Raw genomic sequence first — 20321 nt, forward strand, 5'->3', positions numbered from 1 at the left:
TAAAGTGTTGCTAGGGCTGGGAAGATACCTAAGGTGACTTAGAGGGTTGTTGTAAAAATCAAACGAGATAATAATTGTAAGGTGTTTTGCACAGTGTCCGGCACATGGTAAGTGCTATATATAAATAGTAGCTATTAGAAAAAGCAAAAGGGAGTAAGTAGACATGTGGGACCACAGATTGAGCAGTCCAGTCCTGCCATAGGTACCTGGAGCCACAGCTACAATCAGGAGGCTGGTCAATTCTAGGAGCCATCAATAACAAGTATAACTTAATTGATGCCAACATTTTTCCAGGGCAAATGAGCAAAAGCTCATAGATTGACTGTAAAATGATGGAATATAACATCAGAAGAATCAGTATTGCAGACGATATTGAACCAAAAGATAGTAGGTTTCTGGATGTAGCTTAAATTAGTTCATAATGGCTGATTAAATTTTCAGTTAGAGCATTTATACCTGCATTTATACTTGGAAATTGACAAATGCTACAGATCAGGGCTTGATTTATTGGGTTTTTTTTTTTAATGTCTAGACTTAAGAAAGTGATGGAAAAAATGTTAATAATGCAGTATTAATTTAAAGTGTTCCCAGAGTTTTCAGAAAGCTGGTTGTTAAACATTTACCAGCACACATTTCAATTTACATTACCCAAATGCAATGGAGAGGGGCAGCTAGGTGGCACAAGGGATAAAGCACTGGCCCTGAAGCCAGGAGGAACTGAGTTCAAATCCGACCTTAGACCAAACACTTGACACTTACTAGCTGTGTGACCCTGGGCAAGTCACTTAACCCTGATTGCATTTTAAAAAAAAAGGCAATGGAGAGATTAGATTTTTAATATGTTATAAGTGATGACTTCTGTTTAAGAAGTGGCATCCAAAACATCATTGAGGACATGTATGACTAGAAAGAAACTGGGCCAGGCATGTAGCAAGAATAAGAGACTGCCACAGAAAATAGAGCTCCCTTTCAACTCTATTTTTAATTATCCTAAAAACCAATCCCTTCTCTTTATCTAGTAGCAGGCATATTTTCATAGTAAAACCCCTCAGAATGTTTGCACTAAAATCACAGGAAGTCATAGAATGTCAAAGTTGAAATATCATTTTACAAATGAGGAAATTGCCCGAGGTCACACTAGGAAATTAAGGCCCAAAAGAAGCTCTAACTAGGGCAGGGTGATCTGGGCTTTGTCCCAAGGCACCAGCATGTTTAGGTGGAGTCATATTTCTGCCTCACTATAGTCCCCTGCTTGTTCCAAGGGTCTCCTGACATGAAGGTCTCACCCTTCTTCCCTCTAACATCCCCCCATCCCCCATCTATCACTTTTCCCTCTTACTCTCTCCCCAACTAGAAGGTTGTCTGGCTTGACTGCATCTCGCCAGGGTAGATGGTGCTCAGCTTACCAACCTCATAACAACTCAGCTCACCTTCACTTTCTCTTGGCTGTTGCCTAGACCCAGAGCAACGATGCCTAACTAGAACAAACCCCCATACCTGTCCCAGCTCCTCCATCCAACAGATTTTGCCCCAGGTACCATGATTCCCAGTTGTGGTTCTGCCCAAGGTCCCAAATTATGGAACTGGAAGGAACTCAAGAAGTCATTTAGTATAATCTCTTAATGCAGCCAGTCATAAAGCTACTGAATGCCAGGGTGAGATCTGACCCACCAATTTTCCACTATGCCATACTGTCTCTCAAAGGCCATTTTATACTTGGTCACCTTCCTTTCTAGAGGTTTCCACTTAATCTTTGGTTTCATCCTCCTTTTCCAATCTGAATAAATGAATGACTGAATAAAGCGTGTACTAAGAACTAGGGACATAAATGGAAGATTAAGATGGTCAAGGAGCGCTAATTCTAATGGAGGAGACAACACACCAAGATTTCTGAACCTTAAGATAATCAGATAATAGGATTTAGAACGTCGAGGGATCTCAACCCCTCCTAATTCTCCCTAATGTTCTAACCTATCCATGACAAAAAAAAGAAAGCCCTATATATTTTTAGCGTCATTTTTTTGTAGTTGCAAAGAACAAGAAACAGAGGAGATGCCTATTGAGTGAGGAGGAATGGCTAAACAAGTTGTGGTAGGAGAAAGCAATTGAACACTACTGTTCTGTAAGAAATGATAATTGTGATGAATACAGAAAAGCGTGGGAAGACATTTGAACAGATGCAAAGTGAAGTAAGCCAAAAGAGGAAAACAATACAGGCAATGACTACAATAGTGTAAAAGGAGAGAATAATTACAATAAAATAAAACTGAATGCTTCAAAATTACAAAGAAAAAATCTTGGCACCAAAGAAGAGATACAAAAGGGCATCTCTCCTTGCTGTTTTGCAGAAGTGGGGGACTGGGATACAGAACACAATATAAAATGTCATAATTTTTCAATACATCAGTTAGTTTTGCTCAGGGTAAATGGTAGATGTTTAACAAACAATTCTCCAAAATAAAAAGTATACTGGATACACTTTTAAATTTAATCTGTATTATCATCATTTTCTCCAACACTTTCTTAAGTCTACACAATCAACAGAACAATAAATCAAGCTCTGATGTATAGCCTTTGCCAATTCCTGAAGTGTAAATGCTCACACTGAAAATTTAATAATTGCAGAGTCATATGAGCTGGCTCCAGCATATCATTGGTTTTCCTGGACTTTTTTCCCCCTTTTTAAAAATTCTAGGGGCAGCTAGGTGGCTTAGTGGATGGAGCACCGGCCCTGGATTCAGGAGGACCTGAGTTCAAATCCAGCCTCAGACACATAACACTTACTAGCTGTGTGACCCTGGGCAACTCACTTAACCCCATTGCCTAACAAAAATAAATAAAATAAAAATTCTTAGTCAGAGGGATGGTTATTTTAGGTGAGGAGAATGGAAGGATATATTGGGAATTATAAGTGGTGTAAAAAAAATTAAAAATATCAAATCCAGCCTTAGACACATAACACTTACTATGTGACCCTGGGCAAGTCATTTAACCCCATTGCCTAGAGCAAAAAAAAAAAAGAAATAAAATGTTAATGTTATTTTAAAAATATTTTTAAATTTTAAAAACAAAAAATTCTAACCTGTGAATATTATATTCTTTCTCATGTCCCACATGTGTGGCGCTTCTGAAATCTGTTCACTTTATGTCTTGAACCTATTGCGCCTTATTCTTTTCATCCTATTCATCCTATTATCATCAGACACATTCAATCTAACAATCAACAAACTCTTATTAGACACCTATTACATTCCAGGCACTGCACTAGTTTCTGGCCGTGCCAAGATGATAAATGAAAGTTTCTAACCTTAAAAGATCTAATAGGATGGGTGTCACATTAACAATAAGTCAAGGACCCATGATAGTTTCACAGCTTAGAGCCTTAGAGATTAGTCTGAGAGAGCTTACTTGACTTGCCCACAACTGTTTTGAAGCTAGACCTTCTGGCCTCCATACTTCATATTCTTCATACACACAAAGAAATAGACTTCAAGAGGCAGCCAGGTGGTGCAGTGGATAGAGCACTGGCCCTGAAGTCAGGAGGACCTGAGGTCAAATCTGACATCAGACCAAACACTTGACACTTACTACCTGTGTGACCCTGGGCAAGTCTTTTAACCCCAATTGCCTAAAAAAAAAAATAAAAATTTTTAAAAAAAAGAAATAGACTTCAAGCTTCACATGTGATGGGGAGCAAAGGAGAAATCAAGCTAATGCACTCTAAGAAAATTTGAAGAGGGAGACATTGCTTTTTGCTGAGGAGAAATAGGGTAAAAAATGGTGCAAAGTTTCATTAAAGGGATGGTGCCAGAGCCAGTCCTTAAAGGGGAAAGATTTCATCAGGTGAAAAGAAGACATTATAGGCACAAGAGATGATGGCTTGTCATGGGGGAGAGCTGGATGATATCAGAGAACTTGTCCAGACTGTCTGAAATGTAGAATGCATCCTTCTCTCCTATTTCACCATCCCTGGAACCCCCCAAAATAATGTGATCTCTCTTTCTGCTTAGGTTCATAAAACTCAAACAGCCTTGCTAGTGCCTTCCCTCTGAAGTTATCTCCCATTTACACTGTATATATTTTGTATGTATAGCTGTTTGCTGGTTGTCTCTCCCATTAGAATGTAAGCTCCTTGAGGGCAGGGAGCATATTTTTGCCTCTCTTTGTACCCCCAGGTCTTAGTATATAGTAAATGCTTAATCATTTTTTTTAATGATGCTGATGATAACAAATAGCACTGAAGAGTCAGAAGACTCTGACACTTCATTAGCTGTTACCTCAAGCAAACAATGGCCTCTCCAATTTCTTCATTTGTAAGATGAGAACCCTTGTACAATCTATTTATCCATTCATTCACCATCATTTATCACTGTGTACAAGGCATTACTAAGACAAAAACAGCCCTGCCTTGCTTCCATTCTGCTGGGGGTGGCACAACAGAGAATTGTGGGGTCATAGATTTAGAACTGGAAGGGATTTTAGGGATCATCTTGTCCAGGGGTAGGGACTTCTAGGTCCCCGGGGGGGGGGGGCCTTTTGATTGAGTCCAAGCTTTACAGAACAAATCCTTTCGTTAAGGGGATTTGTTCTCTGAAGTTTGGATTCAGTCAAAGGGCCACACAAGAGGACCCAGATGGCCACATGTGACCTCGAGGCCATAGGTTCCCCACCCCTGAATTCTTGTTCAATCCTCTTATTTTACAGATGAGGAAACTGAGTCCCAGAGAAGTGAGTACAAGTACTTGCCTGAGGTCACACTGGCAGTAACTGGCAAAGCTAGCACACAAGCCCAGATAAATAAAGACCAAATCCCTACCAAATAAATACAATATAATTTCTGGGGAGGAAGGGTGGAGACCTACACCACGTAGCTATTATGAGCAAAGTATTTTGTACAAACCTGAGTTAATATTGTGCTTCCAATGTCCCCCCACCACTCCCAGTATGGGGAGGTGGGGAGGGAGAGAAAGGGCAGGACGTCTAACACTCTTACTGGTCTTAGAAGAGGCTCCTGCCCACAGGGGAGAATCAGAGTGACAATAAAGAATGTAGCTGGTTTTTCTCCCTCCTTACCAGTTTTTCTCAAAACAAAGCCAGCAGTGTTAGCCCCCGTTTTCCCAACCATAATTTGGAGGCAGGGTCCAAGGCACGCCTAGAGAACCCAGGGTTAGAAGGGGTGACTCTGCCAGCGCCTCGGTGGGCCGGATCTCCTCTCATCAACTGGTGAGAGGCTGGTTTGGGGTTCTGGTGAGAGATCCAAGAGTTCTGCTTAAGGGGAACTCATTTCCCACTTCCTGTAAATGGTGTCAGATCTCCAAGTGTAACTTCCTTAGCAACTTTCCGGTTTCAGGCCTGCAGCTGCTCAGAGCCTTTACTGATTATTTTCAGGGCTGCACCTGCCACGGTGGCATGAGTGGCAGGAGGGATGACAGGTTTCTCATCACACCCCTCTCCTGAAGCTTTATTTTGATCTGTTTAATCCGGAAGGGGGAAGGGTCATCTTTGGGGTTTGATGACTCTTAATTAATAGCAATTAAAGGGCAGCTAGAAGTTGAAGTGCACAAAATGCCAGGCCTGGAGTCAGGAAGACTCATCTTCTTGAGTTCAAATCCAACCTCAGACACTTTCTAGTTGTGTGACCTTACACAAGTCACTTAACCCTGCTTGGCTCAGTTTCCTCATCTGTTAAATGAGCTGAAGAATGAAACGGCAAATCACTTTAGTATCTCTGCCAAGAAAACCCCAAAGGGGGTCACAGAAAAGTCAGACACAAGTGAAACCACTTTACAGCAACAGTAATTGATAGTAGGGGTGGAAACAGATTGGACAAAGTGACTTTCTCATTACAGCAGGATGGAACCTCCTTGTGACCAGAGACTTTCACTTTTGGCTTTATACCCCCAGCTTAGCACAGAGCCTGGCCCTGGTGCTCAATTAATACTTGTCGAATATTCAACAAATATTTGTTAAATTGACTTGAATTGTACTGAACCAAGCTGAATTTAATCCTATCATAAATTAAGAGCTGGAAGGACCTTAGAGCTCATCTAATGTAACACTTTCACTTTACATGGTACAGTAGAAAGAGCACTGAGTGTAGAATCAGAGGGTCTGGGTTCGAATTCTGGCTCTGGTGCTTACTATCTGTGTGATCTTGGCGAGGTCCCCACCAGTCCTAGAGCTGTGATCCAAAGAAACTGAGGGTAGAGGGAGAAGTGGAGGGGGGAGGTAACTTGCCCAAGGTCATGATCACACCCAGGTCCTTTAACTCCAAATCCGGGGTCCATTCTGCTTCATGCTGTGAAGTATCATAGAACGCATGCCAGTTCTGGGATCATCATACACCCGGGTTCAAGTTTCTTTTCTGCCACTGACTGGTTGTGTGATCTTGGGCAAGTAATTTCACACACACACACACACACACACATACACACACACACACACACACACACACACACACATATACAGTTTGGGCCTCAGTTTCCTCATTTGTCAACTGGGTAGGTAATAGACTACTTCCTTCACAGGATTGTTGTAAGTAAAAAAGTACGGTCAAAGGGAACATGGTACAGTGGAAAGAATGCTGACTTTGGAATCAAAGATCCTGGGTTCAAATCCTTGCTCTGTTTTTTAAATATGGCCTTAAACAGCTTATTTGATCTGTGTAGGCTTCATTTTACTCATCGGTAAAATAATAGGATTGGATATAAACGATACCTGAGGTTCCTTCTTGTTCTGAATCTTTGATCCCATGTTCCTATGAAATGAGATAACAATTTTAGCTGCCCCAAAGTGAAATGGAGCATCTCAGAAGATAGTGGGTTCCCTCAATCAATTGTCTAGGTGGCTAGATATTGTGATGGATACAATAATAAACTTGGAATCAGGAAAATGTAAATTCAAACCCTTCCTAACTGGGTCTGTCCCTTAACCTCCTGGTCTCAATTTCCTCACCCCTAAAATGAGAATAATGATAGCACTTACTGTTCTGCTGTTTGTCCTTCGTTTTCAAAGAGGACCAGTGACATCACTGGGTGATGTCTTGACTTGTACATGGATTGGATTTAAGTGAGGCAGAGTTGCACCAAGTCTTCAGCCTCACTCTTTCTTCCTGAGTTATCAAAGTCCAGTGGCAAGAGAAAAGTCCAGAAGATGGGTGATAGCTTAGGAGGCAATGGATGATCTTGGTATCTTTGACGTTTGACCAAGCTCTAAGCATTCCACAGTGCCTGCTTCAGCTGCCTTTGTGCCTGTTGGAACAAATTGTTCTCATCTGCCCATTCCACTGAGGGAAGTCTTTGCATGCTTGGGGTAGATGCCCCCCTAACTCACCAACAAGTTTGTGACCTGTTGGTTACCTTCAACGAGGGTGTGGCTGCTGCACACACCATAGCTTCTTGGAGTCACAGGTGAGAGCTGAGTGCCAGGTAGACACCAAAGGTGGACAAGCAGCCCTCACACCAGAGATGCCAGTCCTCCTTGAGCACCCCATAAACTCCAACCTAGTGTATACTATGCAATCTTTGTGAGGACCAAATGAGACAATATACGTAAATGCTTTACAAACCTTAAAGTGTTATATAATCCATAGCTTTGTTATGACTATCATTATGCCTTCTAGCAGAAGACGGCTGTCTACTTGTCAGGAATCTCATAGTGAAGATTCCTTTTCAGGTATGGGCTCTACTAGCTGGCGACTGAGGCCCTTTCCAATTCTGAATTTTGTAATTCTGAAGCTGAGATAATGCCCTTAGATACTTCACAGACTCTGAGAGAGAGCTGAGGTCCAAACCCAGGCCTTCTGACTCCAAAGCCACTGTTCTGTTTTGTTTTTTCCCACCTCACACTGTTCCCTAAAGCTGCTGGCAGAGTAGACCATACTCTCTGCTGTCTTCCTCACTGGGTAACAGGACCACATTACCTTCCAAACACAATCCTTTGTGACTTCACTCAAGACCCCCAAAAGCAGATGTTCCATGAGTCCTCAAACCTTGGTCAAGCAAGTTGTCCCCACAATCAGGGTTCCCTTTTACCTTTGATCCTCAAATCTGGGCTGCTGAATATTTGCTCTTTTAGAAGGTCAAAGAGACTTAGCCTTCAGGTGGGGATAGAATTAGACTCATCAAGTTTTAAACCTCTGAGATCATCTAATCCAGGGGTGGGGAACCTGCAGCCTCAAGGCCGCATGTGCCCCTCTAGGTCCTCAAGTGCAGCCCTTTGAGTGAATCCAAAGAGCTGCACTTGAGGACCTAGAGGGTCATATGTAGCCTTGAGGCTAAAGGTTTCCCACCTCTGATTCTAATCCAGCACTCATTTTACAGATGAGGAAGCTGAGTGTCAGAAGGGAAGTGATTTGCCCAATGCCATGAAGGGAGTCAATTGCAGAGCATAAAAACAAACCTAGTTCTGTGTTTTCTCTACTTCACTATTTTGCCTTTCAGATTGATTCTGGTGGCATTTTATTATTTGTATGACTGTGAAAGAATGTTTTGGGAGCAGTCTGGAAAGAGGTATGATGTCTAGGAAAAGGCATTGTAAAAGTAACACAACACACACACACGCATATAGCTCCTTCTTTCCTAAGTCTTATGTCCCAGCTCTGAGTTATTTATATTTCTGAGTGTCCTACAAATAGTGGTTAATCAGTAATGAAAGGGAGTAGGTCATAGGATCCCTAAAACCTTCACCTGGGCCCTCCCAACCTTAGGAGAAGAGTCACTGGTATTTGGGTAACAAGGGCAGCCAATGGTTCCTAAGCCAACAGTCCTAAGGATCAATAGAACACAGTGTCCCTGGCGTATGACCTCCATTACCCATAATCAGATGTCAGCTAAAGTCCCCAAAGAGCAAGAGAGAGGACCCTCATCCCCTATCATTAATTTCAGTCTCTCTGGCCTCAGACAGAACTCTCTCAGGCTCCCTCCCTGGTAATATCAGGGGCTGAGCCCAAACTGCCTCTTCTCGTCCTACTTTCGTAATAAGATCAGGACCATACAGCTAGCAAGACTGAATCAGGACTCTGACCCAGGCTGTCTGACTCGAACTACAGCTTGCTTTCCACTCTGCCAGGCTGTCCCTCGTCTCTTTGCCGCATTAGTTATGGGATCAGAGAGAGAGAGAGCTAGAAAGGACCTCAGAGGTCACCAAAACTAAAAACATTCATAACCTAGCACTCTTCTATCTTTCCAGTGTTCTTATACCTTACTCCCTACTCTTCCACCCAGCGACACTGGCCTCCTGGCTGTTCCATGAACAAGATACTCCATCTTGACATTCCATTTCTTGGCTTCTGAGCATTTTCTCTGGCTGTCCTCCATGCCTGTGTAAGAAATTAGCTATTTCTCTCTTGTATTTAATAACATTATTGTATCAGGACTAAGGTTTTCCCCCTTATCTACTTCCTCATTCAGCAACCAACCAGTGCAGGAAATCTCTCTTAAAGATTTACCCAGGCCAAGAACTAATCAGACAGTAAAAGAAATGCAAAGTTGGGGCTAATGGGTACATACCTGCTCATTGTGTTTACTCAGGTCTGGGGAAGTGTTGAATCTCCTTTTCCTCAGACAGGTAATACAGAAATTGATGTCTCCTTGACCAAGATTTGGGTGACCTAAGTCATGTACCCCAAGACCCTCATTGTAATATAGCCTACCCTCTCACTGTGATATTCGTTTTCTCGTTCATTGCTAACCAATCAGAGTTGATTACCACCCCTCAGGAACACCTCCTCTTCTAAGGGCATATAAATTGTAAGCCCACCACCATGAGGGGACTTTAGTCTGAGAGAGACGGCCAAATGACCATCCTTTTATTAAAAAACATGCTGGCCTTATTAACAACATGATTAAATTACCCAGAAATTACGTCTCAAACTTTTTTAAAAATGCCACACCTAGAATGTTCTCCCTCCTCATCTCTGCCTCCTGCTTCCCTGGCTTCCTTCAAGTCCCAGTTAAATCCAGTCTTCTGCAGGAAGTCTTTCCCATCCTCTCTTAATTCTAATGCTTTCCCTCCTGTATGTAACTTGTTTGTACATATTTGTTGGCTTATTGTCTCCCTTTTTGATTCTGACTTCCTCGAGGGTAGGAACTTCTTTTGCCTCTTTTTGTATCCCCAGTGCTTAGCACAGTGCTTGGCACATAGTAGGATCTTATAAATGTTTGTTGACTGACTATTGCCTGACTGACAATTCCCCTCATTTTACAGATAAGGAAGCTAAGGCCCGATGAAGTTAAGTGACTTGCTTAGGGTCACATAACTAGCAAGTGCCTGATGTGGGATATGAATCCAGGTCTTCTTGGCTCTAAATCCAGTAGCCTATCCATTACATCAAGTTGCTGTTAACATCTTGGTCAAAACTCAGAAACAGCAATTCCATACCTTTCTTGGAAAAATGAGTTTTAGTAAGTGTTTTTCTCATCTTTATATTTAAGAAATAATATGATGTTGCAATTATAAAAGGTGCTCATATGCCAAGATATATGGGCAACTAACAGAAATATATGCCCAAAAGCTACTTCCCGATAAATGTAGTTAAAGAACATGAACAGTTTTCAAAGGAAGAAATTGCAAACAACATGTGAAAGATTTGAATTACTAATAAGAGAAAAGAGAATCAAAATATCCCTGAGATTTTATCTCACATATAACAAATTGGCTAAGATGGCAAAAAAAATTAGTGCTGTTAGGACTATGGAAAGACAGGCACACTAATGCACCATTGATGGAGCTGTGAATTGGTCCAACCAGTCTGGAAAGCAATTGGAAATTATGTGGAGGAAGTGACTAAAATTTTCTTATACTTCTGATCCAGAGATTCCATTGCTAGGCATATAACCCAGGGGAGGTCAAGAATGAAAAAAGGCCCAAATATCCAAAATTTTTATAGCCTAATTTTCTGTAGTAGCAAAGAACTGGGAATGAAATAAAGGCGCATCAACTGGAGAATAGCTAAATGGGTTGTGGTACGTGGATGTAAAGGAATATTACTGTGCTGTAAGATCAACCAATCAATAAACATTTATTAAGTGCCTACTATGTGCCAGACACCATAAGCACTGGGGATACAAAGAGGCAGAAGACAGTCCCTGCCCTCCAGGAGTTTACAGTCAAATGGGTGAGACAACATGCAAATGAATATATACAAAGCAAGCTATGTACAAGATAAATAGGAAATAATTAACAGAGAGAAGGCACTAAAATTGAAAGAGGTTAGGAAAGGCTTCCAGTAAGAAACAATGAATATGAGAAATACAGAAAAGCCTGAGAAGACTTAGATGAACTGATAGAAAGTGAAGTTAGTGGAACCACGAAAACAATAAACACAATGACTACAGCAAGGTCAAGGAAAGAAATAAGAACAAAATAATGAAACAAATCTGTAAAATTATAATGGCCAAACTTGACCACAAAAAAAAAAAGGCTATGAAAAGGTACTGCCTCAGTTTCCTTGAAGAGGTGGTGGACTATGGGTGTGGACTACTATATATGTTGTCCTACTTTTCAATATGTTAATTTATTGAATTTTTCCCGCTTTTTTTTTATTCTTTGTTATACGGGATTGTTAAGGGGTTGGAGTGGGGAGGATACATGCACACATGGTTACATTGGGAAATGTAAATTATATAAATACAAGGATAGCAATAAGACTTTATTTTTAAAAACAAAGTATTCAGAATGCAGGCATGCCTCATTTGAAAAAACAATTTGGTATATGAAAATATGATTTATGAAACCGATAAATCATGGGGTTTGTTTCACATTCCAAAGGACTTTAAAATTTTTTTTTATTAATTTATTTTGATTTATCAACAATCACTTCCATAAGCTTTTGAGTTTAAAATTTTTCTCTCCCTCCCTTCTCTCTTCCCTTCCCAAGATGGCACACAATCTGTTACAGGCTTCCAAAGGACTTTTGAATATTACCAAAACTGTTTGTTCATGTTCTTCGACCACATTTATTGGGAAGTAGGTTTTGGTCATATATGTCTGTTAGTTGCCTAAAAGCTGAATTTTTATTTGTCAAATACACCAGTTTTTTCTTAATCCTCATCCTCTTTGATCTCTCCATAACATTTGATAGTGTTGATCAGCCCCTCCTTATGAATATTTTCTCCTCCCTTGCATTCTGTGATTTTTCTTCTGTTCTTTTCCTGATAGTAATAGTTGACATTTATATAATACTTATAAAGTTTTTGATTCTCACAATTCTGTGAACTTATGCCTAGAATGTTTTCCTCCCTCACCTCTGTCTCTTAGAATCTCTGATTTCCATCAAAATTTTCAGCTCAACCACTTTTGTCTACACAAAGCCTTCCTTGGTCCCCTTGGCTGCTATAACCTCCCATACCTCCCCAGACCTCACTCCAGCCAAAGCTACCTTCTTGGATCTTCCTTATATGTGTTTCGTATATGCCTGCATGAAAGTGAATTAATGAAAAATTATTTAAGTGCTTACTACATGCCAAGCACTGAGGATATAAATAGAAAAAAAAAATGAGACAGTCTTTTGTTTCTAGAAGCTCACGTTCTAATTGAGAGATACAATATATGTAGAAGGGTTCAGCTGTATAGCAGAAGGAAACGTTCTATGGCCTTAGGATAACCAACAAGTCAAATGGTGATGCCCAGGGATCTGAAGGATGTAGTGGTAGGTAGAGCCAATGGTAAGGCCCAGTGAGCCTTACTCTAGACCGTAAGTATATCTATATAGTAAGGTTCACTGAGATATATATGTGTGTGCATGTAGTTTTTTTCAATTAGAATGTAAACTCCTTGTGGGCAGGAATTATTTTGGTTTTTATCTTTGTATACCCAGCATTTAACATACTTCTTAGCACTTACTATGTGTTTAATGAAGGCTTGTTGATTGAGAGACTTAAGTAGGAAAAAAATCTCTTTCCACCCCTATTACACCTCAGTGGAAAGAGATTTTTTCCCCCCTGTGCTCCTTAGGCTGCTCAGAAACCACAGAACCTCTGAGCTGGAGGCACCATCAAAGGTCAACTACTCCAACCCGTCACAGAAAAAGAGGTTCCTTCACAAGGTGCCTGCGGACCTCCACTTCTACACCTCACCCATTTTACATATGAGGAAGCTGAGGCCCACAACAGTAAAAGGAACCTCACAAATTCTCACATCTAGCTAACTAGTGGTACCATGTCCAGGAGTCTTACCAGCATACTGCAAATGGGTTGAATACACGATGAAAAGAGGAAAATCTGATCATTACACAGATCAAGTTCAAAAATCTTTTCCACTCAGCCACAAAGCTATGGTGAATTCCCACAGCTATAAGATGGCTTCAGTTTACAATAGGAGAACCACATAATCTGATGAAGCTAATCAGATAAGAGAGGATGAGCTCAGTATAGCAAGGACACTAAGAGATCATTGGACATCAAAATCGGCCTACCTGCTTCATGGCACTAAGGGAATTTCCCATGGATTAAGCTTGAACAGATTAAAACTGCCCGGAGATTTTTGGGACACCCTGTATATATCACATGGAAGACATATGACATATATATTGACTAATTTATTAAATGAAGGTATGCATAAAATCACCTTAGTGACAAGCAGTGGCTAGGCTGGTTTTGACATCCGGTAATCTTATAGTGTCCTTGCCTTGCTACATTCATCCTTTTTTTTTTTTTTAATCCAATCAGTTTAATCAGGCTAAATGCAGTTTTAAGCAATTAAAGTTTTTTGGACCCTCTGTATACAGAGATATATCATTTGATAAATCAGGCAACATAGATGTTGCCTTATAGACGTATTATAGATGATATATACACATTGTCTCAAAAGTCTTAGTGCATTTTAAAGCTTTAATAGTGTGTGTGTGTTTGTGTGTGTGTGTGTGTGTAAATATGAGAGGGAGAGGGAAAATGAAAGAGAGAAAAAGAAAAATGAGAAAGAAAAAGGTGAGAGAAAAAAGAGAGGAGAGGGAGTGGGAGAATGAGAGAGAAAAGAAACTTGAGAAAGAATGAGAAAGGAAGAATAAGAAAGAGAGAGGAGAGGGAGAGGGAGAAAAAGAGAGAATGGGAGACAGACAGAAAGAGACAGATGGACAGAGAGAACACAATGCTAACTAGGCACCAGCTGGCTAAGGCCACTGTTACTGGAGACCTGTACCAATTTTACTTCTCTACCTGACATCATGCTTTGCATAGGGTTCATTGCTCTGGGGTTGGCTGTCTTTTCAATCAGAGGATTAGGCTACCCAGTGCTTCATTCTGTCCCCCATCTCAGATTCCCTGGAAAAGTTACTACTTATAGAATCGCTAATTATAGAAATTGTTATGGGTTCTAAGTCTAGGGTTTTCCCCAGCAAGAAAAGAAAGTAAAAACGTGCTCAGAATATAAAGTAAATCAGGTTTGGAGCAGACAATTTATCTCCACACAGAAAAGGGGATTCGAAGCAACAGAGACTCCCAGAATGATCAGAACAGAATCTAGTCACTTACTACTCCCCATATAAGTTGGGAGGCTGAGTCGCCTGACGGGGACAGTTTCTTTGCAAGAATGATAAGAGTTGCTTGACATTTCACTGCCACTTTATTCCCCTGAATCTTTCCTCCCCAGCTCACTTTCTCTCTGACGGTGATTCTTTGCTGGCCACATTTGCCTTCCCACTCTGGTGGCCACTGCTGGTTCTCGGCACAACAGGCAGATTTGTAGACCTTTCAGTCCTCACAAGGTCAATGCTAAAGAAAGGAAACACATGAGAGGAGCTGAAGTAGCCAGGAGCCTAACTGGGTAAGTCTAAAGTCCATAGAGGGGATTAAATTACTTGTCCAGTCAACTAACATTTATTAAGCACTTACTGTATGTGGAACACTGTGCAAAGGACTGAGAGAAACACAAAGCCTAAAGGTAGCACAAGGCCAGATTAACTACAGAACAAAGTGCTGCGTGAGGGCAACGGATGAAGGTTGTTACCAGAAAAGACTGTGAGTAACATTTATTAAGCCTGTTTACCAAGTTGTTGTTCAGTCGGGTCTGACTCTTCATGACCCCATTTAGGATTCTCTTGGCAGAGATCCTGGAGTGGTTTTTACCATTTCCTTCTCCAGTTCATTTTATAAATGAAGAAACTGAGGCAAACAGGGTTAAGTGACTTGCCCAGGGTCCCACAGCTAGTGAGTGTCTGAAGCCAGATTTGAACTCAGGAAGATGAGTCTTCCTGACTCCAGGTCCAGTATTCAATCCACTGTGCCACCTACCTGCCTTTTTGTTTACCAACTACTGGGGATATAAAGAAAGGCAAGAAATCACTCCTGTTCTCAGGGAGTTAACAATCTAACAGGAGAGACAACATGTAAACAATGATATACAAATAAGCTGTAGACAGGATAAATTGGAGATTATTTCAGAGGGAAGGCGCTATGGTGAAGGAGGACTGGAAAAGACTTCTTGCAGAAGGTGAGAGTTTAGCTGAGATTTGAAAGAAGCCAGGAGTCACAGATAAGGAGAGACAGCATTCCTGACTTGGGAACAGCCAATGAAAATGCTCAGAGTCTGGAGATGGACTGTCTTGTGGGAAGAATCGCAAAGAGGCTGGTATTTGTCATTGAATGGCAGAATAGAGCAAGGGGAGTAAAGTAAGAAGACTGGAAAGCCAGAGGATTTTATGATTGATCCTAGAGGCAACAGGGAGCCCCCAGAGGTTAGGAGAGAACGCTCCATTTGGAGACATAGCATTGAATGAGGGCTTTAAAGGAATTTAACAGGGAGAGATATAGGATAGTGGGATATTCTAGGAAATTGCTCAAGCAAGACATGGATATGGACAAGTACAGGCCATGTTCAGAGGCCAGAGAACCATCCAGTTTGGCTGGAACATAGAATTTGTAGAAGTAGGTTATATGAGAGATGACTGGAAAGGCCGGTAGTGCAAGATGTGATAGCGTCTTAGAGGCAAAGGAATTTGAATCATACATGGCAGCCAATAATATGCCTTGGAAGATTTCTGGGCAGAGGAATGCCACGACCAGGGCAACAGATAAGAAAGATGACTTTGATAGGAAGAATGGATTGAATCCCTGCGCTTGGCTCATTCTAATTTATATTAGAGTCATTTGTGCACATGTCTCATTTTCCCTACTCACCTGTAAGGTCTTTTAGGGTACAGGCTTATATGTTTTCTTTATAATGTCCTCAGCACCTAATACAGTGCTTTGCCCCACAGCAGGACTCACTCCAAAAATTTTGCCCCACAGCAGGACTCACTCCAAAAATATCTGAATTAAGGATGATTCCCTGAAGGGCCATCTTCCCTAGTGCAAGCAAGATAGAATTCTTATTACAGAAGTTTGATCTACATACAGCTTTCCAAAAATACATACATGCATATATACACATATACATACATAAACATATACACCTATGCACATACACTCACACATACACATGTACGCACGCACACACACACACACACACACACACACACTGGATTTAAGGCTCTGTCACTAACTAGATGTATGACTTTGGCCAAGTTCCTCTTCGGGATTCAATTTTCTCATCTGAAAAATGATGGGATTAGTCTAAATCACTGGTTCACAAACTGTTGGTTTCAGGAGCCCTTAAAACTATTAAGGAGGGGCAGTTAGGTGGTGCAGTGGATAGAGCACTGGCTCTCAAGTCAGGAGGACCTGGGTTCAAATCCAGCCTCAGACCAAACACTTGACACTAGCTGTGTGACCCTGGGCAAGTCACTTAACCTCAATTGCCAAATTAAAAAAAATCTATTAAGGACTTCAAAGAGCTTTTGTTTTTGTGAGTTATAGCTATCAATACTTGCCATATTAGAAATACAAACTGATCAATTTTTAAAATATTGATTTATTAATTCCACAAAACAACCACAATAAACTCATTACATGTTAACATAAATAATGTATTTTCATGAAAAATAACTATTTTTCTAAGTCACTAATAATTTAGTGAGAAGAGTAGTGTTGTTTTACATATTTTGTCAAATCTCTTTAATTTCTGACTTAATACAAGACATCTGGATTTTCTCGTCTGCTTCTGTATTCAATCTGTTGTGATAAGTTATTTGGGTTGAAGCAGATGAAGAAAACCTAGCCTTAGAGAGATGTGCAGTTGGTAAAGGAGGGAGTATATAGGCAAATAATGTTTTCATTACATTATGAAAATTTTTCACCTTGCTGATTCCCTGAAAGGGTCTCAGGGACCACAGACCACTTTGAGAACTCCTACTGAAGAATATACCAGGAGAATATGAGCAATGAACTCTGACAGTGAGGACCCCAGAGGTCAGAGGACCACACTCTGAGAACACTAGCTTAGATTACAGGAGTTGCTCTAAAAGAGAATTGCTTATTATCACATTCAGTTACTTAGGTTCATGTTCATATAGCGCGTCTGCCTGTTAACCATAATCACAAGGTTGTCTGAATTGATGCCCTTTGACTGATTGTCCCTGTCATTCCTACTTACCAGGAAAGGCTGGACTTCATTAGCTTGTGCAGATGGTATTGTGTGCTCTGCTATTTCCTAGGAGGAGCTCTGTGCAATGTTTTCCCAGAACAGAAGCTGTCCTAGAGGCACAAGGTCTTAACCTAAGAAATGATTAACCTTCCCAACAGAACTGCAATCAGATATCACTGAAGCTTGGTGAGCTGTGGCTTCTAACTAGAACACAGTTACAGGGTGTCCTATGAAACTTAGTGGCCATATTAAACTAGTAAAGATTTAATAGCTTAACACAGCACTAAGTTTCTTGGGACACCTAGGATTTAAGAGACAGCTACCTGGTGCAGGAAATGGAGTGCCAGGCCTAGAGTCAGGAAGACTCCTCTTCCTGAGTTCAAATCTGGTCTCAGACATTTACTAGCTGTGTGACCCTGGGCGAGTCACTTAACCCTGTTTGCCTCACCTTCCTCATCTACAAAATGAGCTGGAGAAGGAAATGACAAACCCCTCCAGTGTTTTTGCCAAGAAAACCCCAAATAGGGACACAAATCATCAGACACAATTGAACAAAAAACACTTGTTAAGCATCTAATAAGTGCCAGACACTGTACTAAGTGCTGGAGATACAAAAAAGAAGCCAAAGATAGTCCCTGCCCTCAAGAAGCTTACAATATTTTTAAAATTTTTATTTATTTTATTCTGAACTTAAGAAATAAAACACATATTTCCATAACATAGTATTATATGTGAAACTGCAAATCTATTATGTACAACTTGCTATTCCTTTTAAATATATAATAAAATTGTCATGTAACTCTATTTTTTTCCTATTTTTCTTCCCTCTCCTCCCCTTCCCTAGAGAGGGCTACCATTAGACACACACACACACACACACACACACGTGTGTGTGTGTGTGTGTGTGTGTAAAATTGTTCTGTATATACTTTTATTTATCAGTTCTTCCTCTGGATGCAGATAACATCTTCCTTCATATGTCCTTTGTAGCTAATGTGGGTACTTATAATAGTCAAAATGACTTAGTCACTTGAAGTTGTTACTAAAACAATATTGTTGTTACTGCATACAACGTTCTCCTGATTCTGCTCATTTTGCTCTTCATTATTTCATGCAAGCCTATCCACGTTTTTCTAAGATCATCAAGTTCATCATTTCTTTTCTTGCCTTTTTTTTTTTTTTGGCTGGGTAATGAGGTTAAGTGACTCGCCCAGGGTCGCACAGCTAGTAAGTGTTATGTGTATGAGGCCACATTTGAACTCAAGTCCTCCTGAATCCAGGGCTAGTGCTCTATCCACTGTGCCTCCTAGCTGCCCCCAAGTTCATAATTTCTTACAGCATAGTGGTATTCCTTCACATCAGGGAGCTTACAATCTAATGGATATACTTTGAAACCTTATTGGAAAGGAATAGATGAGACCAAAGGAGCAGTGAAGTATTACTATACATCTGTTCCTAAGCAAAGGAAGAAACCCTGGATTGGGCGGGGTGGGGGCACGGGGTATTGTTTCTTTGTTTTGCCATGAGGAGGCAGCATGGTCTGGTGCAAAAGGCACTGGCCCTAGAGCCAGAGGTTGTGGGCTCAAATGCTACCTCTGCTATTTACTGCATATGTGATATTTGCCTCCTGCATCCCTCAGTTTCCTCACGGAAAAATAGAAGGTTTGAAGTAGATACCATTTGATGCCCCTTCTGGCTCTAAATCTAAGATGCCAAGATATATATATACTCCTATGTAGAAATACACAAAGAGAAAGGGTGGGAGAGAGCCCCAGAAAGTGATGAGAGGAGTCTTGGCTCTGGAGTTAGAGGTGACATGTTAGAGGTGACTCTGTGCAAGTCATCTAACCTCCTTGGGCCAAGTCCTGAGACAAACTCCCCAAAAAACTTCATTTCTAAAATGAGAGAATTGAACTAGATGGCCCCAGAGGTCCCTTCTCTGTGCTCCTGTAATCAGAGGCAAGAGAAAGAGAAGTGATATCAAGGTGGAAATACATTACCAAATGATCAACCGGACATAGTGAAGGAGTTCTAGATGCAGGTCGAGAAGCCGGTACAGATACAGAAATAGAGATGCGAAGGGAGTCACTGCCTCTGCAGACAACTTCCAGAGTGCTCTCAGAGCTCGCTCTCTCTCTCTCTCTCTCTCTCTCTCTCTCTCTCTCTCTCTCTCTCTCTCTCTCCCCCTCCCTCCCTCCCTCCCTCCCCTCAAAGCATTTGTTGTTGTTTTTCAGTCATTTTCAGTCATATCTGACTCTTCGTGACCCCATTTGCGTTTTTCTTGGCAAAGATACTGGAGTAGTTTGCCATTTCCTCCTCTAGCTCATTTTTTACAGATGGGGAAACTGAAGCAAACGGTTATGTGACTTGCAGAGCAGTGGGCAAATTCTTGACTTTCCTTTCTGGTCATTTCATCCTTCAGAAGGTAGAAGTGCTTATGTAAACCCAAAACATATTTCGAAGAGTTCCTCAAAAGGATAAATAGGATCTAGCTCCTTCAGGGACATCAGTAAGAGGGACAAAGTTTTTGTTGTTATTTGTCCTTCATCCCTTCCAAATTGATTGATTTTTAACTAGGTAAAGAGGCCATTCTCTGCCTCATTTCTTACCTAACCTTAATCACAGTAATAGGGAGGTGTTGTTTTCAAGAATGAAATTCTAACTACACAAATACAAATGATTATAATGGGGAAGAAAGGATGGGGGGGATTAACTAGGGGAAAAGGGGAAGTACCTATATGTCCTAAAATGTTTATAGCAGCTCTCTTTGTGGTAGCAAAGAACTGGAAATTGCAGGAATGCCTTCAAACTGGAAAATGGTTGAACAAGTTGTGGTATATGATTGTGATAGAATACTTCTGTGC

At 40.9% G+C, this 20321-nt stretch overlaps 1 long non-coding RNA gene across 1 annotated transcript; it reads right to left on the reverse strand.

Annotated features, from left to right (window-relative positions):
• Window positions 1-14559: 14559 nt before the first annotated feature.
• LOC114049630 lies at window positions 14560-17517 on the reverse strand. Its single transcript, XR_003569886.1, has 3 exons — window positions 17467-17517; window positions 16113-16280; window positions 14560-14708 (listed from the first exon to the last, which is right to left on the reverse strand). It is a non-coding gene; the product is annotated as an uncharacterized LOC114049630 (long non-coding RNA).
• Between the last annotated feature and the right edge of the window lie 2804 nt (window positions 17518-20321).

The sequence above is a fragment of the Vombatus ursinus genome, unplaced genomic scaffold, assembly GCF_900497805.2.
Source record: "Vombatus ursinus unplaced genomic scaffold, bare-nosed wombat genome assembly UNPS02014798.1, whole genome shotgun sequence".
NCBI classification, from domain to species: domain Eukaryota; kingdom Metazoa; phylum Chordata; class Mammalia; order Diprotodontia; family Vombatidae; genus Vombatus; species Vombatus ursinus.